This window comes from Haplochromis burtoni, unplaced genomic scaffold, assembly GCF_018398535.1.
Source record: "Haplochromis burtoni strain Fernald_Lab_line unplaced genomic scaffold, NCSU_Asbu1 Contig_8, whole genome shotgun sequence".
Classification (NCBI taxonomy): Eukaryota; Metazoa; Chordata; class Actinopteri; order Cichliformes; family Cichlidae; genus Haplochromis; species Haplochromis burtoni.
Window position 1 is genome coordinate 4,162,072 of NW_024582369.1, and position 10,941 is coordinate 4,173,012.

Here is a 10,941-nt window from a genome sequence, read left to right on the forward strand (position 1 = left end):
TGGCAGGACTTGACTTTGCTGAGAGCAAGCAAGAGGAAGTTCTGATGGGTGAGTAGTTTGCGTTTGTGCTTTTGAACAGGAGTGAAACATTGTTATCACGTATATGTTAAAAACTGTAGAAGCTGGTCCACTGGAAATGACTCTTGAAAGAGGAATTCTTTAAATGAGTGTGCTTGTTTGGTGCCTCTGTCCAGTCAGACTGTGAAGACTTGTGGTTAATGGGCTTCTCTGGTTTACAGACATCACAGTTGTCTTTGTGTTATTTCAACAAAGCTGAATCTGTTTGGGCTTCTGGTAAAGCAGCAAAGTTTAAAAAGATGGCATGAGCTTGAAGCACAAGTTGAAATAAATATGTCTGTTCCTCCGACCTTTGACTGCAGATCCTGATCCACGGCCCTGAATTAGATAAGCAGAAAAAATTGGATGGGTGGATGGATGAACACTTACCTTGTAAAATTTCACAAAAAGCAAAAAATCTCATCTCTGTACATCAACAGGACAAGAAAGGTGAGCAATGCAGTGCAGGTAAACAAACCAAACTCATTTTTTACCAAGAGTGGTAATCACAAAGGTAACGACAGTGAAGAGTCCCATTTATTATTGGACAAATCGTTTTGGTTCAATGTGACCCATGTCTGTTTTTTTTATCGGTTAAGATAGCATAAGCCTGGTTGTGTCCTCGCCGTTGAAACATCTATTTTCAGCATATTCTAGACATGAAGTTATCGAGTAAAATGATTTGAACAAAATGAACATGAATGTCATGTTATTAAATGGATTACAGCTTCCACAAAGTCACTGCAGCCGAGTCACATTGAACAGCAATCAACACTATGACCTAGCTAACAAGGAGACAAAATTGTGTTGCTGCCTGATCTCCAAAGCTAATTTCCACTGCCAGATGTATATCTTTGGCAATTAAGCTGATAAAACACACACACACACACACGCATGAATAGGAATACATAAACAAAGAGAAAAACAGATTGACATGTGATGCAGATGTGGGTGAGATACGGTTAGTAGGTAATTATAGAAAAGAAGAGAGAGAGCAATGCGATTCTTTTTGGGAGTGTGTGGGGTTAGACAAAGCGAGCACAAACACCTATCGAAGCACATGCCCAGCTCTCCACATCGACAGGTACACAGGGACACACACCTAGCCCACAGAGAGGACACACACACACATGCACACACGCTTATATAGTTTCTTTCTTTTCTTAATTAGCCTAAAGCCCTGATGTCTGGTTTCAGTGCTTCCTCTCAGTGTGACACCAAGGCTTCTGTTAGTTAAGATTTCAGCTTAACATACTCCATTGCTCACGTTTGCCTTGCTTTCTCTCACTCTGAATTTCACACACACACACACCCCTATCAATTGCTCTCTTCCCATACTCCTTTTTTATATTCATCATATCTCTTCGTCTTGCTCTAGATTATCCTCCCACTCTGGTTTTAGCACAAGTGTTATCTCATCATTTTTTTTATTTATTTAATTTATTTTTGCTTTTTTTTCCTCTTCGTTGAACTTTCGGCACACCCCCTTTTTTTCTTTATCTGTTGCCTCACTTCTTGTTTTTTTAGTCCATCACTCTCCTTTCATCTCCCCTCCCTCCCCAGTCCCTCCCACTTTCAGCCTGTGAAAGTGAGCGAATTGCTCGCTGGAGCATGCCTGATGACATCCATCCTGGATGAGTGTGACACCCATTCACGGCGTGATGCATTAACAAACCCTGGAGGACGTCACACCCTCCTCAAAGAACATCTGATAAACACTTGACCGGCTTTTTTGTTCCCCCTATACACAGAGAATGCCAAACAGACACAAACAAAATATACTCCATCTGTAAATAAATATATATATACATATATATCAAATGCCCACCCCGCACACCGATTGAAGCCTGCATCAGAGTGTTGCCATGGTTACGATAATCCTTGCTCTACATCACAAGGACGATCAGACACCTGCGGGAAGAGCGTAACAGGTAGCCAGGGCGGACGGACGAGTGCCTGCACATGCTTGGGTGTGTTGTTGTGGACTGTAAGGGTTGAGGGCTTTTGAGCCGGAAAGCCGGTTGTTTTCAGAGGGTGAGTAAGAAGGAGGAAGAAATTAGTAAAACCAGGACATGAAAAGTGCAGCATGATCCTCTGGAGTGCCCAATTCTGTCAGTATTTTAATGCTCCGATGTTGTTTACCCCAGCAGCAGTCCTTATCATCATCAAAGCCTGTAAGTGACACTCTCCAAATGAAACTGTTCTGCACTCCCCTCACTCCTCCTTCTACTCCTTTCCCGTCACCATGGTAACTGATTGCCTCATTCTTCCTTAGCTTAAATCCCTCCAAACACTTGTTGCTCCTGTTGTCGCTGGTTTCTCTGTCATTATGTCGGATTGTTTGAAAAAAGTTTTGCTCGGAGCAAAGTACCCCTGCGAAGGTAACATACTTGTTAAAGAAAATAAGATCAAATATATATGGGCAGCACTATGAATGCACTCTGAACAGTGTTTTGCCTCACCTTTAGATAAAAAAGGACAACCTCAAGAATGCTATTTTAATTTGTTTATCAATAAGAAGTTCCTGAAATAATCATTCTTCTTCTTCATTCTTGTAAATGTGTGGATGTTCTTTCACCTTTACTGTCTGGGGTCAGGAAGCCCGAGTTTGAAAGCGCATGTGTACATGTGTAGAGTGCATCACAGATTGGTAATGCCCTCTGTCTCTTTGCTGGTTTAGGATAACTTAATTATCAACCCTAAAAATGCTGGAAGCTCCAAAGAGAGGAGGTTTGGACAGCTGTGTTTAGCTAGTAGAGTATGGAAGGACATGCACTAGTCAAGCATATCATTATAATCACCTGCATAATATTGTGTTTGCTCCTGTTTTGCAGCCAAAACATACCTGACCCATTGAGGCAAGGTCTCCACTAGACCCCTAAAGATGTGCTGTGATATCTCGCACCAAGATGTTAGTAAAAGATCTTTTAAGTCTTGTGAGTTGTGAGGTAATTGAAATCATTTGTCTTGCACATCCCAGCGATGCTTGATTGGATCGAGATCTGGGGAATTTTGAGGCCAAGTCAACAGCTCAAACTCATTGTTGTCCTCATGCTGGAGCTTTGGAGATTTTGTCGCTCAACCACAGGATGGAGTCTACGGTTGCCCTGAAAGGTGAAACGCACTGCAACTGAACTAAACGAAAAAGAAAATGTTGCAAAAGCAACTGAAGACAGTGTGAAAGTGGCAAGCTAACAGTAAACAGCAAATATGCATCTGCATTATATGAGTCATGCGATTAAAACACACATTACCTGCACCTTTTTTCTCCCTCACAACATTCATGAATCATCCGCTTCTTTTTAGTGTGTCTCAGTGCAGTCATTCACATGTTAATGTCTCCCCCAAAAGCACTTCAGTTTTGTTTTGTATGCTTTTGCATTTTTCTTCTACTATTTTCTAGGTTTTTTCCAGTTACAGGGCATCAGGGTCACCGTAGAAGTCCTTCATGAATTCTTTTTAAGCAACTCAGAAGAGGCCAAAAAGGGGGGAGTAATTTAAAAGTGTTTTTAACAAAAGAAACAAAAACAAACCAAAAAAACACTGAAGCATTTACATAACTTCAGTTGCACAACAAATCCAAACCTGAAAGAATTAGGATGCTAAAACAGTAAATCTAATCCTCCTGCCTACACTCGAGAACACATCAAAAGCCTTCTTAATTCTATCTTCACCTTCATGTGAAGTGACTCGTGTTTTTAGGTAGAGGGTGCGTGTGTGTGTGGTTGGAGGGGCTACTCTGACTCGTGATGTAGTGGTGAGAAGTTAACAATCACTGGCAAAGCAGGTAATTTGCTTCATTCAGCTGAGGAGGTCGACGTCAATGAACCGCTGATTGCAGGAGAAGAGACATTAAATGGTACACGCATACACATGCAAGCACACACAGGTGGCCGCATGCTTCCAAATACATGCCTGCACACACACACACTGCTGATGAAACCTTTACTCCTTATTATGAACTATTACCCAGATATTGATTCCAGAGCTCCATCCCTCAATTTCTTCCTGCGTTCACTCCCACCCGCCTCTACGTGATGTGTTTAAAAAAAATCGACAGTTTTCCAGCAGGGCTGAGAAATCTCCCGTGCTTGATTTGGCATATCAGCTTGACTCACATCCTCTTTCCCTCTTTTCACCTTCCTCGCTCTTTGCTTCTTGCCATGCACAAACAGTCTTCCAGTCATTCTGGATCCCCAGTTTTTGCATTTCCACCCACACTCTTCTATCCCATCCTCCTTCCCAGCTCCCTCTTTCTTCCCGCTAAACAGCTGATGAGTCTGCCTGTTTGGGAAACATACGGCAAGCGGTTAGTAACAGCTTGGAGGATGTGAAGACGTGTAAAAGAGGATGGGGTGTTGACGCCAATGTGTGAAACACAATCTATTACTGACTTCTTTCTTACTCTCAGTCGCGTAAAACAGGTGTTATCGAAACAGTTTACTCGACCGCACAGACATTTGTGGGGTGTCATAACCCAGTGCTGCTCCTGTCTTATCACATTAAGGGGATTTTGCAATGCAGACGAGGGTCTCTTTTATTTCCTGCATTATTCTCACATTAGCATTTTGCAGAAGCTGAACAAAACTGCTTCAGCAGAATTACGTTGGCATCGTATTGATCTATAATTAAATGTTACCCTTTCTACCAACTGTGCGCGAGAAATTCAAAGGTCTCCAGTGCAAATCAGCTCATTGCATCGATTTGCTTGAACTGACTATTGAGCAGTGATCGGCCTCATTTTTTACACTTTTTTAAAATTTGAGTAAGATGTTTTATAAGTCGAAAAGAGGATTTTTAACAGCTCTCTCCCAGAGTCAAATGTAACAGCATTATTGAGTCAGAGAGACATCAAGGTTCAACATCTGTTTCAAGGTAGAGAGCCACTGAAATTAAATAGTAACAGGAAAACCACAAAAATAATTGTTTTGAAATGACTCTTAAGAAAAAGTTTGTTTTTTTGGAACATGCTTCTCTTTGTTGGCATGTTTCATGAGCTCATAAGGTAAACTTAACTAGTTATACCACAAACCAATCCTTAAAATGTTCTAACATCACTTCACATGACTTCCACTAATGATAATCATTAGGAACCGACCCCAGAAACTGTAAAGCTGAAGATACTTCTGTTCAAGCTGAAGAGTGTAATTACATATTTTTCTTCAGATAATTACCACTCATGTTTCTTTTTACACAGATATTAACAGAAGACATGAAAAATGGTTCACTCTGTTATTGGAGTTCAGTAAACAAAGCCAGAATAATTCTTGAACCTTGTCTACTAGGTAACATTCTGACATTATTAACTATTTTAATTCCGTGGTTCAGTTTATATCTATGTACCTTATGATACATCTAAAAGGTGTAAAGTAGTTCCAGCATGTCGATACAACACAGGATGCTCACACATTACAATAGGAACAGAATCGACTGGAAATCTGTGAAAAAATAGGTCCCAGTGGTGACGTCCACTTTTTCTAAAAGCTCCAGTTCCAGAAATGCTAAAGATAGTAGCTTTCCAGCCTCTGTCCCTAAAGAGCCAAGCGGTAGACACATTAGGGAATCATGTAGTGCTGATACATGCACAAGGTCGAGATTTACAACTATTTCAGAAAAACACAAAAAACATTAAACATAAAATTATGAAGACTTTGAATATGTCATCATTCATAATAGAGGAGTCCAGGTTTGGAATTTTGGATCTCCCAAGCTGTCAGATATTAACAGAATGCTGTTAAAAGATGAGGCGATGCAACACAAGGTAAACATGATCCTGTCCCAACTTTTCTGAGACCCGTTGCTGTCATAAAATGTGAAATGAGCTAATGATTTTTATGAAAAAGAAAAGAAAAGAGATACTGGAAGACATACTGGGGTATATGAAATAAAGGCTGCTTGGCGGGTGGGTGTTTGGGGCTTACCTTGAGTCAGCATTAACAGTCAGCCCCACAAGCAGCTGCCCCAAACAACATCCTTCACAGAAATGCTTGTTCAAGTGTTTTCTTATTTGTGGCTGCTTGAAAATGAGACAAACCTGGAAGTAGTCAGCTTAACATTTCTCCGCACTGAACCGTTCAGATAAACAGAAGTTGGCACTCGGTGGAAAAGTAGCTCAACAAATTTTACACTCCATCGCTGTCCGTGGACACTTGAAGGTGTCGTGTGGATTTTTTTTGATGGCAAGTAGAGCCTTTACACGGTCGCTATGTTGTTTTTTGTGTGCACATAAACCAAGCTTTAGTCAGCCTGTGGTACGTCCACTTTTGAGTTCAGTTGTGAGCCAGCAGGAAATAAATACCTGTGCTAGAAGTTTTTGAACTGCCTCCACTGATTTAAGTGCTAATTGCTGCTGCATGGTGCCCAGCTCTCCCTGGTTGGAAAACTGTTCTTGTTCTGTTCTTGCTTCTCTTCCTGAGTCTGGTTGTACCAATGTGTTTTTACCAATAAAAGGTTTCTCTCCACCTGTCTCCAGGTTTTTGCTCATGGAAATCTTTGAGTCACTGGAAAAATCTCGGTCTATAATGATGTTGGCGGTTTACTCTTTTAAAATTGCACTAACATGACAATGACACGGTTTGGTGAGAAGCACTGAATAAAAGCTTTACAAGTAAAGTTGAAGATTCCTTAAATACGGAGTTTCTGAATATGCTGATATTTCAAGTTAAAGGTATAGCTAGTACCAAAACTAGCACACTACATGACAATACTTATTTTTAGAGCTGTCAGCGTTAATCTCAGTAAGATGCAGTAATAACCGCATTAACGAGGCAAATCTCCGTTAGCGAGTTAGCGCGGGTCGGCCTGTGCGAGGGGCTGCACAGGCGCATGGGGCGATCCGCGTTAACTCGCTAATGGAGATTTGCCGCGTTAATGCGGTTATGGCATTAACGTCATTTTAACGAGATTAACGCTGACAGCTCTACTTATTTTGTGTATTTATTATTGACACTTTTTATAGATAACTGTATAGTACATCCCATATTTTGCTGAGAAATCAATGCAGCGATTTATTTAAATATGTGCAAACACAGTTGGAAATACAGCGTACAAGGCAAACACAGTTTGAAAGTCAATATTTTGTGTGACCACCTTTATTTTTCAGCACAGTCAGAACTCGCTGAACAGCTTGTGCTTACACAACACCAGTTCATCGCTTGAGTTGGGGGACTTTTTTACCCTTGAATGATTTGTAGATCAGTGGCTTAACAAATAAACACATTGCTTTTGATGGCTCAAGACTTTTGCACGGTACTGTCGTTTAATGTTTGAGTATGAAACACATTTTACTGTTATATAAAAATTTATATAATGTAGATTTCGGTTTTTTTATCTTTGCTATTCTGTTTTACTAAAGCCAATGTGCTGTGAATCTTGCAGTAATATCTTCAGCAGGACCTTCTCCTACTTACTCTTCTTTCTCTCTTCAGTCGTCATTTTTGACCTTCGGTCATTTCCCATCCCCCCTGCCTATTTGACCTCCCACTTCATACCTTTTCTTTTATTCTTTATAGTCAATACTACAGCCTTTACTTCTTTTTTTAAAACTGTCTTGCACCTACAGTAGCTGCTAGAAGCGTTTTGTCTGTATGCATGTATTTTAGTGTACTACAAATATAGACAAATAGTCACTCTGTGGAGGGCAAGGTTGCGGGTCAAAGGCAGTGTGAATGAAAACTAGAAAAAGCAAAAGGAAACAAACGTAGCCTTGGAGGGTGAATGATTTCCCAAGATTCAGTCTGTTGTCAAGGTAGGGGGGATTGTGAGGGATTTCCTGGAATACAATATTTTTAGTCTCTTTCTCTCCTTTCATGTTTGCGCTTCTCTTTTCTCACACTGCAGTCTCTACAAAGGGCTCGAAGATGCAAGTTAAATTCTTTTGTTTCAAACAGATACCCTCACTTCAGCAGGAGAGAGTGCTTCCAAGATCCAGTCTCATTCAGCTTCCCCCTGAGGGGACACAAATTCCTTTTTCTCCTCCGCCCCGCTCTCTCACCTTCTGGATGGATTGCGATGATGGCTCGCGCCACCTGCACCAAGAGCTTTGTCTGACAGATACAGAAAAAGGATGCTGACACTTGACAGGTTGCAGCACTGTGTTTACTAAACCTCAGCAGTGGGGGAGGTAGACCTTAACATCATTTCCCAGGGTTGCTTGCAGTCTACACAATCACAAGTACAAACAGAGTGAAAAACAGGGTTTTTTTTTTTTACTTTTTGGGGACAAACAATGTTACCAAAAAAAAGGTAAGGAGTTCATACAAACAGCCAGTCAGTTGGATGTAACTGAAACCATTTGGCTTTTTCACCATTAATCTAAATGGATCCAGTCATTAACGTAACAGCAGGCTATCAGCAGTGAAACTCAATGTCATGAGTAAAGGAACATCTCGCACACAGACACGTGCCCATTTTCGTGGCACATCTCTGAGTGCATGTTAAGCACTAATCTATGTGAATTAGATACGTGTTAGTAAAGAGGTGTGACTTGAATGCTAAACCGCGATGAAAGTCAATAAAAGTGAAATAATAATTCAGGTAATTATGGGAGATGGTGCGAGCTGAAAGGGGGGCTTTAAGACTGTCAGGGCCCGGTTAATTTTTTGCGTGGCGTTATCGGCATCAGCTTTTCAGCACAATGACAGTTTTACAAGGTGGTTTTAATTTCTAAAATAGATTCACAGGGTGTTAGCGCTCATAATGAAAGAAGACTAAAAGCTGGAGCTGGGAAAACACACAAATATACTTGGGACACATTCCTGCATAACTTAACTTGACTGATCAAAAAAAATCTGGAAAAAAAACTGAAACGTGTCTTCACAGCTTAATCCCACTGGGATATCATCTGTCAGCTCATTAGCCTTAACGATCACACTGCATCTGTACACTGTCCAAGCATGTTTGACCCTAGCTGGTTTGAATGCATCTTGAGTAGCACAGTGTGATGACTAACCTCGCACAAGCATGGAACGCAGACGCTCCTTGACAGCAGCTACGTCTATAAAAGTCATAGTGTAAAGTTTAAAAACAATCACAAACAACCAACAAAATACATGAAATTATTAACATCATTGTGCTATACTTAAGTATTTTATGCTGAGTTAATGCCTCCTTGGGTGGATGAGGTTTGTCCAGAGTTCCAGCTTCTGTAAGTTGTTACCTCTGGATTGACAGCTGAGGTGGTGGATCCCGTTTTAACGAAAGTGTGCTTTAACAAAGGGATCACACTCCTCCGTATCCCTGGTAAAGCCGATGCCAGGGAACTACCTGTTAGTCCTTGGATTCAGGAGAAACAACGAGGATTTTGTCCTCGTCATGGAACCGGTCCAGGGTTCCACAGGCAGGACATTTGAGTGCATCCATCCATCAAAGTGTCATTTGGGTGGTGCCTTACAAAAATGCGGTATTCTGACCTTCTTGTTGTGAGTACTGATGGCTGTGTTCTCCCAGTGCAGTGTATTTTATATAAACCTCACACAAGTGGCGACACTTTGTTAAAAGCTAAAGGTTTGCTTCAGATCGTGTTGATTTGATCAACGCGATGACCTCAGGATTTAACAGTCCACGCTGATTACAGCAGGGCTTCGTGTAATTGTGTTAGTTGAGCACAAAGAGCTGATTTCACGTTGGCCAGGACCAAAAGCAGGCGGCTGCTGCAGCTCAAGGGTATGAATAAACCTGGGTCAGTTACCGTCTGAGACCAATTGAATTCAATATGTAAGGCTGACAGAATTTGCAAAGGAATGAGTACCTGTGTGTAGGAGTAGAAAAGTAGGAGTGGAATGCTGTAAGTGCGAACCATTAATCTCTACAGTATTATTTCATCTCATACTCTAATGCTGACATTTCCTTAAAAGCAAGCCTAAAAAAAACACAGAAAAAAACCCTCATAACTTTGTGTCTGCTGGTATTTTCACAAGACACGTAACTGACACAAGGATTTCCTATATTCTCCTCCACAGGTGGGAGATTCATAACTCCTTTGTTTGATATATAGACCATCCACCCGCAACTGGCCCATCTCTTATGAATGGGCTTGATATACAGCAGTATTGCTGTCAGGGTAAATACCTCCAAGCAACAGACCTTTATTCAATTTCTAACCTGTCAGAAATACAAGCTGCTCTACTCCGGCAGCTACTTTAAATGTTGCATGCCAAAGTGAATTACTTTCACAATATGAAATCATATATATTCTTATTTTTCGCTAGCCTAAAAGTATTTTGCAAACAACAGAAGGGGTTAGGTGGGTAAATACCACTGTGCACTCATGGAGCACAAAGATAAGGGGATCGCAAACAAAAACTATTATTGAACCACGGGGGAATTTCAGGTAATTAACTTTTAAGTCTTTGGAGGCAGCAGAAAAAGAAGAGTCTTTACAGAAAAGCTATGCAGATATCATTGTGAAGTTTATTCATTAAATTAAAGGATTAAGTACAGCTGGAGAAAGTTAACGAGCAAATATGGAAACATGATCGGCTTATTACTGCCTGAACAGATTTAAAATGCATCTCGAAGTCACCGAAGCCACAATTCCATACGGTAGCCATCAAGAGCAGTCACTGCTGGTTTTCAACATCTGGATAATTAGCTAAGGCACGATGCAGGCATGAGTACAGTGTTTTTAAAGCCCCTGTCAAGATGGGTTTTAAATATGAAGTCAATTAAACAATTTCTCCCAATAAGCCTCTTATCCTGAAGAACATGGTGCAAAACAAACAGAGATTTAATGCTTTTTTTTGGGTGCTCTTCTGTTTTTGTCGTCACAGTCCACTGCGATTAAGTCACACAGTTCCAATGCGTTAAATGCTTTCCAATACAAATGTTTTCTTTTGCTTATGTAACTTTTTGAATGTTGCATATTTAGTCATGTACATTTAATGG